Source organism: Chrysochloris asiatica, unplaced genomic scaffold (assembly GCF_000296735.1).
Source record: "Chrysochloris asiatica unplaced genomic scaffold, ChrAsi1.0 scaffold00032, whole genome shotgun sequence".
Taxonomy (NCBI): Eukaryota; Metazoa; Chordata; class Mammalia; order Afrosoricida; family Chrysochloridae; genus Chrysochloris; species Chrysochloris asiatica.
In genome coordinates this window covers 14111954-14123771 of record NW_006408550.1, presented here as the reverse complement: position 1 = coordinate 14123771, position 11818 = coordinate 14111954, and positions in this window count along the sequence as shown.

Genomic DNA, 11818 nt, shown 5'->3' with positions numbered 1-11818 from the left:
TCTTGCTTCTGCCACAAACTCCCCAGCTGTAAGTCTTCCAACCTTCTAAATATTCCTTTATATGTGGTTCAGAGTACTGGGACCATTCCCTGAACTTTCTTGGTCCTGTATTCTGTGTTGTTCTCAGCAGAGCTGGTCACTACACCTCCATCTTTTTCTGGAAGTCCCCCTCTATATATCTTATTCTTCTGCCTCCGCCCACTTCTTGTATTGCCCTCCCCAACACCCAAACTAAACCCCCCACCCCAAGTCCACTGTTGTGGTTTCCTTATATTCCATTAACTCTTCCCTCCATTTAGACAGTCTATTTTATCCTGTAATCTACCTGACCTTTGAACCACTTGGATCTCTGTTCCTCTGTGTTTACCTTCTTTCACATTGTAATTGTTTTGATCATAGACTGACCTCCCAGATCCTCTGTTCTTAAAATGTTATTCTGTTCTTGAGTCTTCCATTTGTTGATTGAGTTCAGGGTGACGCTGCCACATATATCATTCTCTGGTTGTTGTCTGTTCTTATTGGTTCTCAGTCCACAGAACTTCCTTTAGGAATTTTTTTCATAGCAGGGTTGGCTTTGGCAAAATCCCTTAGTGTCTGTTTTTCCTGGAATGTTTTGATTACACCTTGTATTTGATTGACAGCTTTGCTGGGTAGAGAATTCTTTGTTGACAGTTTTTTGTTTTTTTTTTTCTTTCAGGGTTTTATGTATGTCTCCCAATTGCCTTCTTGTATGCATGGATTCTTGCCTTTGCATGTTACACTTCTCTTTTCTCTAGCTACTTTCAGGATTCTGTTCTTATATTTGATTTTGGAGAACTTCATTATTATATGTCTTGGTGATTGTCTTTTAGGGTCTATCCTTCCTGGGGTTCTTTGAGCTTCTTGAATGCTTATCTTTTTTCTTTTCAGGCTGTTAGGGAATTTTTCTTCCAGAAGCTCTTCAACTATTTCCTCTGTGGACTTGTGTGGTTCTTCCTGTTCTACAATGCCAATAATTCTTAAGTTATTCCTCTTCATGTTGTCCAACATGAATCTTAGGCCTTCTTCAGATTTTTTTATCCTTTTGTGTGCTTGTTCTTGTATCTTAGTAAGGTTGAGAGATTGATCTTCTATCTCACTAGTTCTGGCTTCTGTCTCTTCAATTCTACTCATTTGTCCTTTCAGTGTATTGTCCATTTCTGATATTCTGTTATTGATCGTTTGGACCTCTTTTTGTAGGTCTTGAATTGTTTCCAATGCTGTAGCTATCTTATTTGATTTTTCCTGTAGCACTTTCCTGACTTCTTACTTATTTTTCTCAACTCCATTGTACAATGTTTTGAGACATTTTATAATCATTTTTCTGAATTCCCTCTCAGGCATGTCCAAAGCTTGTGCATCTTCCAGTATGGAGTTTAGATCTACTTCCAGCTTATTTGTCTAAGTCTTTTCATCTCGTTTCTGGACATGTGCTGATATTGTCATCTGTTTCTGTTTTGGGGCATATTCAGGAGTAATCTGTGGCCTTAATATTTAGATGGGTGTGTATTTTGGTATTGTTTATGCTTTTTGATTGCCTCCAGGTAGATGTGATAATAAGATGGGCTTCTTTTTTCACTCTTCTGCCTGAGAAATTTCAAAATGCTACTGTTGGTTGTTGTGACATAACTCAGGATTTAATTTTTGGCCTATGTCCTTTTTACTCTGCCTGTCCCTCTCCACAATTCCTAGTTGGGTATAAGAACATTGCATTATTTAATTTTTATAAATAAAATAACATGTGTTTCAGAGCCACCTATTGCTAGAGTGGTTATAAAAAATAAAAATAATAAAATAATTTAAGGAATACTTCAGTGGTTCTTTCTTCCCAGTGCCTTAGAATAATTTTTATTTTTTATAACCACTCTAGCAATAGGTGGCTCTGAAACGCATGTTATTTTATTTAGAAAAATTCAATAATGGGATATTCTTATACCAATTATTTCTGGAATAATGTTCATATTCAAAGCAATAGAGTTTTATACAAGGAATACTCGGGAGTAAAAAATATATATATTATTAGTCATTGGTCTTGCAAAATTCTGTCATGCAATATCCAGCATTATTTCTATCATAAAGGCCATATTTTCCAACTTCTGAGCCTTCCTCTTTGTTTCCAACCTTTGCATTCCAACCACCAGTAATTATCAATACATGTGATTGTCAGATTCAAAATGGCCAATACCAGTCCATTTCAGCTCACTAATACCTAGGATATCGATGTTTATGCATTCCATTTCATTTTTGACAACACCCAATTTTCCTGTGTTCATACTTCATAAATTATTAATGGGTGTTTACAGCTGTTTCTCCTCATTTTGAGTTGTGCTCCATCAGCAAATGAAGGTCCTGAAAGTTTTATCCCATTTGCACCATCATGGTCAATTCTACTTTGAGGCACATTATTCATTACGCTTCCATATTAAATATTCTGTTGCTATCTGACAGTGTTTCACTGCTATTCATAAGGTTTCCTTCCAGTGGCTAAACATTCAGAAGTAGTCCACCTCTCTTCATTCCTAGCCTGTCTTAGCCTAGAAGCTCAGCTGAAACCTGTCCACCATGGATGACACTGCCATCCATTTAAAATATCAGTGGCATAGCATCCAGCATCACAGCAACATGCAAGCTACCACAGTGCAACAAACGGACAGGCTAGTGAATCCTGCATAATAACCTGCTAACTTCCCCTAATAAATTCCATTATCATGACTATGGCCTGTGAGTTCTGTGGGGCCACTGCAATGAATTCTTGAACCTAGATGAGTAAAGTGCTGTAGGAGGGATGGTTGGTGCCATTTTTGCTGTTGTTGGTTTTGCAGGCCATTAGGTTGTTTCCCCTTTTAGCTACTGTGAATAGGCTATAATGAAGATTAGTATACAAGTCTCTTGTTGAGTCTCTGCTTTCAAGTCCTTTGGGTATGTCCCTAGGAATAGCATTGATAAGTTATATGGTAGTTCTATTTTTAGATTTTTGTGGAACCACCACACGATTTTCCACAAACAAAGCAGCTGTTACAGTTTGCATTCCTACCATCAATGGATAAGTGTTCCAATTTCCCCACATACTTACCAACACTTGTTTATTTCTGTTTTGTTTTTATCTTAGTCTTGTGGGTTATGCACTGAACTGCTTGTCTTTCTTGTCTTTTAGGCAGTGTTTGCTACAGTTTATCCCTCTGTCCATCTTTCCACTAGTTGGTAATCTTTCCTTTTTTTTTTTTTTTATGTTGCCAACATCTTTTGTAAGCACACTTTTAAAACCTATCTTCAGTTCTTTCCTCTTCTTCCATATTATGCAAAGACAATTTCATCTAAAGTTATAACCCCATTGTCCACCTATACAATGGTTCTCAAATATGTGTTCCTAGCTCAGCTGAAACCTCCATTCATGCCCTGAATGTCTACCCAGTTAACTCAGTCAGTATACTGAGTCATTTCTTACATCTAGTAATTAATCTATCATTTGTATTCATAGTTCTTCTTTATTGACTGGCTTCAATTTTGTCATTTTTCAAACTATTGATTTTCTAAAGCTTTCATAACAAAATACTACAAACTGGGTAGCTTCAAACCAAAATATTTCATTCTCTCACAGTTCTGGTGGCTAGAAGTTGAAATTCGAAATTCAAGGCAATGCTCTCTCTGAAGTCTCTAGAGAAAAATCCTTCCTTGTCTATTTGAGTTTCTGGTAGCTCTAGGCACTCCTTGCTTTGTGGCAGTTTAACTTCAATTTCTGCCTCTACCTTCACATGGTCCTGTACCCACTGTGTCTGTCTTTTTGTATCTCTTCACCTCTTTATACAAGGACACCGCTTATATTGGGCAGAACCCACCCTATACCAGTCTGGCCTAAAGCTAACTAGTTACATCTTCAAAAATCCTATTTCCAAATAAGGTCACATTCACAGCTATAGATGATTAGCACTTCAACATATCTTTTGGGGAAACACAATTCAGTCTGTAACATCCTTCCTAATTCCGAATTCATCTTTCTATTTCCAGACTGGTTTTGTTTCCACCACATTTTCCAAAGTTGTTGTTGTTGTTAAGTGCCATCGAGTTGACTTTGACAAATAACAACGCTGTATATCCTATAGGTTCCTGAGAAACGACTTATGGATTTGAGCTGCCAACTTTGTGGTTTGTAGTCCAGTGCTTATCCTACAACATCACACCAGTGATACCACTAAATATAAGCCTGATAGATAATATTTAATTATTATCTATTAAATAAAAATCAAGATATTTTATATATATAATCCCCTTGCTTGAAAGTTTTCATTGTTCCTGTATTGCTTAAGACTTGGCTGCATCAACAGAAATGCAATTTAAACAAAATGGGAATTTGTTGCCTCAAGTCCCTAGGAAGTCCAAAGATAGATGTCCATACCTTTTACAATAACGGCGAGGCTCGCTCTCTTTCTCTCTTGCTTTCTTTCTGTTACTTAAGGCAAGTACTCCCAAGTGGAAGAACAATGAGCACTAGCAGCTCCAAAATTGAGCATTCTACCAGTTGAGGCCACTAGTAGAAAGAAGGCGCTTCTCTCCTGATACTTCCATTAAATTCAAGGACTAAGTCTCATTGGCCTAATGTGAGTCACATAAGCACTATGTGGTAGATGAAATTATGGCCCTGAAAGCTGTTATTGCCCTAATCCCAGGGGCCTGTGAATAGATTGCTTTACATAGTAAAAGGGACTTTGCAGCTATGATTAAGTTAAGGATATTGAGAAGAGGAGGTTCTCCTGGACCATTTGGATGGGCCAAATGTAATCACAAGAATTTTTATAAAAGAAGGCACAAGGGTCTGAATTACAGTAAGAGATGTGGTTATGGAAACAGGAGAGAAAGATTTTGAAGATGCTATGCTGCTAGCCTTAAAGATGAAGGGAGGGGTTTAAGTCAGGTAATGCAGACCCTGGAAAAGGCAGGGAAACCAATTATTCCCTAAAGGCTTTAGAAGACATATAACCCTTCCTACAAGGAGCTCTGGCAGCATAGTTGTTATGAATCAAGCTGCTAACCTCAGGGTCAGCAATTTGAAACTACCAGTTGTTCCGCAGGAGAAAGATGAAGCTTTCTGCTCCCATAAAGATTTATAGCCTTGGAAACCCTGTACAGGATCACTATGAGTCGGAACCGACTCCACAGCACATAGCAACAACAACAACACCTTAATTTTAGGACTTCTGAGCCCCATTACTATAAAGCAGTAAATTTGCATGTGAGCCACTTAATTTGTTATAGCACTAATGAGAAACTAATACAACCCCTGAGCCAGTACTGTGGTTGTGGTAATGAAATGCTTTTGACTGGCAAGGTCTAAGTCATGTGCCATAAAAGTATGAGGATTTGACATACCCAAGCCTGATAGTCAGGAGAAATACAGATCTTCAAGAAAAGCTAGGGTGAAGTTACCTTCATAGAGAACATATTCCAAGATTGTAAAAGCAACAAATGTCCCCTACAGACCCTAAGATCTGCTTTTTGCTTCTTTTCCCACTATTTTCTCATTCCACTTTCGTTTTCTATGCCTGAGTCACTTCCATAGCTCAGCTAACTACTTCTTGCCCTTCAAGACAGTCCAGGCATAACCTCTCCCAGAAAGTTTTCTTGGGTAGCTTGAGCCAGGTGACTTTCCTGGGTGCTTGCAGTATGCCATAAGCATACCTCCTCCACAGCAGATATTAGACTTGCTTAGAAGTGATATTAAATCCAGTAATAGTGCTCAGAGCCAATTATAGTAATTGTGCTGGAAGAAACATGTAAACTTGATTTCCTAAGCGAAACAGAATATTAGCTATTTTTGTAAGCCTTGTTTCCATGGAAACAAACATAAGCATGGCAGGAGGGATTCATTGCGCCTGTAGTGGATGTAGCTCAATAAACTGGTATTTCTTTCCTTAAAATGATTCTGAATTCACTTCGAAATCTAGTCTCTGTTCAGGGTAGCTACAAGTCAGAACTGACTCCACGGCACACCACCACCACCACATGTGATCATTGATAGAATTATTACATGGACTTGATGGAACTTGAAATTATTACTGCACGTGGAAAAAGCAGCTTTCATTTTCTGCCGTAACTTCTAGATATAATTGCTATCTACTTTAGAATGCAATTTTATTTTACTTAAACAATGATATAAACATTGAGGATTGCTCTTGTATACTGTCAATGCAATTCTAGCTTCCCATAGGGTTTTTGCAGGTGTAATGTTTAGAGGAATAGTTCTTATACATATTTATTATTACTTGTTAACTAAAAATGTTTAAGTTTCATGAAAGAGACTGAACCTTCAACCCTTTGGTTAACAGCCAGCAGCTAACCCATTGCACCACTAGGGCTTTTTGTATTCAAGAAAATAAGTACATGTTGGAGTCCTGGTGTGGCACCTAAGTTAAGCACTGGACTGCTAATCTCAAAATCAGCAGTTCAAATTCACCTGCCGCTCCTTGGGAACACTATTTAGGGTTACAATGAGGCACAATTGACTCTATGGCACTCAACAACAACAATAATTGCATGTTAACTTATCCCATCTACTTACAACAAAAGAGCATTGTAGGTCCAAAAAGGGATCTGCTTCATGTCTATAAATCCTCCTGACATTTTATAGTCATGGCACTAAATCACTAAAGCATCCATGTCAAACGAAAAAGCTCCTGAAAGTAATGATATTAAATGATTTTTTTTTCAGTTTATCATCAACTTTAAAATGTATTCTTGATAAAGGCATTTGATTTTTATGTTAATGGCTATATTTCACCAATCCTGCCTAATATGTCTTTGCTACAGTCTGTAGCAGAAAGTTATTAAACCTTGAAGGAAGGGCCTTTTGACTGTGAGTTGTTTTTAAATAAATCAATGAAAATGAGCAGAACCTATTTTTTGAGCATGGTACATCATGGTTGTTTGACAGAATGAGCACAATGCTTGCTTGTTTTTAATCCAACAATACCCCTTAATTTTTGCAAGCTGTGCAAAGCAGTGTGATGGACCACAAGCAACATATTCAGTTATTTCATGCACAGAATGAGGCACAGAGTGCTAAAAGAGGACAAGAGATTTTCAAGTCAGTTGTCCTCTTTTTAAAAAATGAGATTTTCCTTTTAACATTCAACCTAGATTTCTCTAAGGAGTTTCACATAACAGCAGTCCCAATTAGTCTGTTGTGGCAGTTCTTATACATATTTATTATTACTTGTTAACTAAAAATGTTTAAGTTTCAAGAAAGAGACTGAATAAACAGCTCTAGTTTGCCATGGTAGCTCTAAAGTAATTCCAAAGACCATGACATGATTCTGTATAGTTATTCAGTGCTGAGACCTACCAATGCTGCAAGGTAATTTGTTTCCTCTTATACTGCCTCACCTTTTGGTCCAGACCCAGTTGACTGACTTGCATTAATCAGCCGCTGTTCACATTTTGCTTCAGGAGAGAACAGTTTGCCCTCAGCAGTGACACGGCTTCCTTGATCTCTGGATAATTATTCTGATGTTGAGAAGTTTTGTAAAGTCAAAAAGAAAGGGTTTCATGATGTCTTCTCTGTGGCTTCAAGTGCAATGTGCTCAGAGAATTTACGTGGGACTATCTATATGGTTCTTTAGAGCAGGGGGTGGGAGGAGACAAAACAATTGTCATCCAACTCATGGTGACCCCATTTGTCAGAGTGGAACTGTGCTGCAGAGGATTTTCAGTGGTTAATTTTTCGGAAGTAGTCCTCCATGCCTTTCTACCAAGGTATCTCTTGGTAGACTTGAACCATCAACCTTTCACTTAGCAGGCAAGTACACTGTTTACACCTGAGCCAGTTAACTGTTTGTACCACCCAGGGTCTCCTTGTTAAGAAAGGAAGGACCCAAGTACAATGCATTGTTATTGTTGTCAGTTTCATCGAGTCTATTCCGACTCATAGAAACCCTGTAGAGGGTTTCCAAGGAGTGGCTTGTGGATTTGTCGTTAGTAGTCCAGAGCTTATCCTACAGCACCACACCAGAACAGATGCTTTTTTTTTTTTTAATTTCTAGACACTTCTCAGTGTACACTGGTGAAACCTTGGTGGCACTTGCTTCTTCATTCAGAGAAATACACTTACATAGAAACTTACATTCTGATCACCAGTTTTAGCCATCTCACAAAATAGAAAAGAGTTCATTGGATGTCATAATTACTCCTACCCCAGAGCAAGGCAATAATCTTTGAGGTATTTCAGCATATTTCTACAAATTGTAACTTGATTAAATTTATGTTTCATATCCCTCATAACATTATAGAAGTTTCTGTCTCTTTACACAAATAACATGTGTGTTATACATTTTACTGTGTGTCATGGATTAAATTGCATTCCCCCCAAATATGTGCTAGCTTGGCTGGACCATGATTCTCTGGTTTGGCAGTTATGTTATGATAGAATAGCATGGTTATTAATGGTCCCCCATGATGTGATCTGATGTAATAAGTCAATCAGCACAATGCAACTACCTTCATCCCCATCACAGTCCTGATCCTATGTAAAGGAAGTTTCCTTGGGTGTGACCTACCACACCTTCTATCTTGCAAGAAATAAAAGGAGAGGAAAACGAGTAGAGACCATAGGGAACTACTACTACCAAGAAACAACTTCCTGCACTGAGAAACTCCTAGACCCCAGGGAAGATTGATGCCAAGACACATAAGTGCTCCAAGGAAACTGGGTCTACAGATGCTGAACGTTAACAAGAACCTTTCCCCAGAGCCAACACAGAAAAAGCCTTCTTTTAGAGCTGGCTTTTTAAATGTAAACTTCTAGTCTCCTAAACTGTGTGCGCATAAATTCCTGTTTGTTAGTCATCCACTCTTGGTATTTCTATTATAGCAGCACTAGATAACTAAGACACTGTGCAAGCCCCTCTCAAGTTAATGATTTATACATGCTCTGTGCATTGGATGCATGTGCGTGTTTACATGAATGAGTTTGTTATTGGTTCAGTGTCTAATTAACATGGTCAAGGTCAAAGTATTTCAAACTCATATGTGGATATTTAGATGAAAAGCAGTTTACTCGAGACTTAGGTTTCCTGAGGTTACAAGCACCGAAACTATTAAAAGTGAAGGATATCAGTTTAGCAAAAGGATCAACACATCTTTATGAAAATTTATGAAAGCAACTCTGTTGGGTAGCTCTGTCTGGTGTGGATAGAAGCTAGATACCCATAACAACATAGGTGGGCGTTTCTATGATGTTCTATGTGAATCAGGCATGGATTACAATGAGGACAGTGGTTCTGGAAAGGGGGCTAGGTAACCTACAGAAGGAGGGTGAGCTTTGTGAGGATACCCCAGTCAAAGTTAGATAATAAGCTGTAAGGAAGCTTGTTCCAGGAGCAAGCTAGCTTTTCCTACTTGGAAGCAGGTGGAGACTCCTCAGACTGCAGGGACCAAACCTGAAACAACTTCAACAGCAACCTCTACCCTCAGGACCATTTGATCTTTTTAAATAGAATTCAATGCTAACTGGCAGAGCTCGAGGCTTCCAGGAGCAATGCCATGTTACCCTTTGTTGGATTCCACACACACACACACACACACACACACACACACACACACACACGAGTCCCACAGTCTTCCAGGAAGACCGAGGCTATGCAGAAAGGCTTGGTGGTAAGGTAACACCTCGGGGGTTGGGGAACTAGACTTGCTGGACATGACTGCAGTAATGGACCTCAGAATAATCAACTAGTGCTGTTTCCCCTAGTTTCAGACTGCTGCTGTTATGTGCCATTGAGTCAGTACTGAGTCATAGCAACCCTCTGCACAACAGAAGGAAGCCCTGCCCTGTCCTGCACCCACCTCATACTCATTGCTGGACTTGAGCTCACGGCAGCTGCCACGGTGCCAATCCATCTCACTGGGGGGGTGGGGGTGGGGGGAGGGTTTCCTCTTTTTCACTGACCTTCCACTTTACTGTATGGCAGAATGGAAAATCATTTAAAAAAGAAATTCAATGCTTCCTATTAAATCCCAATTACTCTGAAAGGAATCCTGATTAAACACGTTAGGTTTAAATTATGCAGCTACTTACATTTGAAAAGACATCATTAGATCTTGAATTCTTTGGCTGCTTCTTTCCAAAAGATTGTGTTTTGACTGCTCTGTTTCCCTGAGTATGTATGTATATATGTGTGTGAGGGGCACGCTAGGGTGGGCTGATGTAACAAACTTTCAAAACAGAAGACAATGTGATATGCCTTGGTAATAAGATTCTTTTTTATTCTGTTTTCATTTAAAAATATATAATGCATTGTATTATTTTTGGGACTAAGTACATTTCCATTTTATCCTGGAGAAAAGAGAGTCTGTCATAGCTTGAGATTCCACAGATGCTGGGACATGTCATTCGAGTGTGCACACTTCTAATATCATGCAGTGGTTAGTTACATTGTCTTTAAGTGTGCTGCAAAGATTACTAGAAAAGGTCGCATTTTCAACTGATGATGGTGATTTTGAGACCAAAACCTCCCAAAGTGCTGCAGAAGTTGATTTCAGGGGTACAGGGTAATATGCAGTAGGGAAGAAAGACAACAGGGCAAAAGCCAATGCCACATTTTCATCATTTTTTTAAACTCATTCATAGGAAGAAATCCACATATATTTATTGTTAAATTGGTTAAATTTGCTGATATTAGGGGAATCTGTTCTGCAAATGTTCATTAAGCTAGGATATTATTTAACATTCAACATCTACTGAGTAAATGGTGGCAGTGTTTGCAAATAAAGGTTAGTAAAAATGAAGAATGGTGAAGTACTAGTAAATGTATTGATGAAGGGCTCACTGAGGACCTAACAACAAACCACATTAACAATGTGGAGAAGGAGGAACAAGGAGCAATCTAAGATGCAAAGAAGGGAATAAATGGTGAGAAGGGATAGACTCTGGAACATTTATTTAACATTTTTATTTAGATATGGAAGGAGAAAAGAAACATTGTCAAGGGGCTACCAGTGGAGTCAAGAGAGGTTTCCATTCATTCCAAGACTACTGAACCAGTGCATATTGGAAATCAGAATTGAAAGAGCCCACAGAAAAAGTAAAAATAAGACTGTAAAGAATTGAGACATAAAAACTCTGAATATAAATAAAAAGAAGGAAGATTGCTTCTTCTTGTGGTTGTTTTTAGATGCAGTCTAGTAACATCTGACCCATAGTAACCCTACTATGTACAACAGAATGAACCACCACCTGGTCCTGCAAATTCCTCACGATTGCTGTTATGTTTCAGCCCATTGTTGCTGTCACTGTGTCATTCCATCTCATTAAGGGTCTCCCTGGTTTCCAGTGCCCCTCCAATTTATCAACCATGATGTCCTTCTTCAGGGACTGGTCCCTCCTGATAATATGTCTGAAGTATGAGAGATGAAGCCTGGCCGTCTTGGCTTCTAAGGAACATTCTGGGTGTACCTCGTCCAATGCAGATTTGTTTGTTCTTCTGGCAGTTGATGGTACCTTTAATGTTCTTCTTCAACATCAGAACTCAAAAGAGGTAGGCTGGTGGGTAGCATGTCACCATGATTAGAGCATCTAGAAGCAAATGACAAGGTTCCAGCAGCAGAACTTCAAACAGAGCTTTAACTTTTTAGGCTAGTAAGAAAGAGACGTGTTGGGGTGTGTGACAATGGCCATGGCAGAGCAAACGAGCAAGAAGAAGCTCAATTATTAAAACTAGACATAAAGTCAGAGGAGGGCTAACAGCACATTTATCTTTTTTTTTTTTTTTTAAGTTTTTATTGTGAATTATGTGATAGTTTACATGGGAGA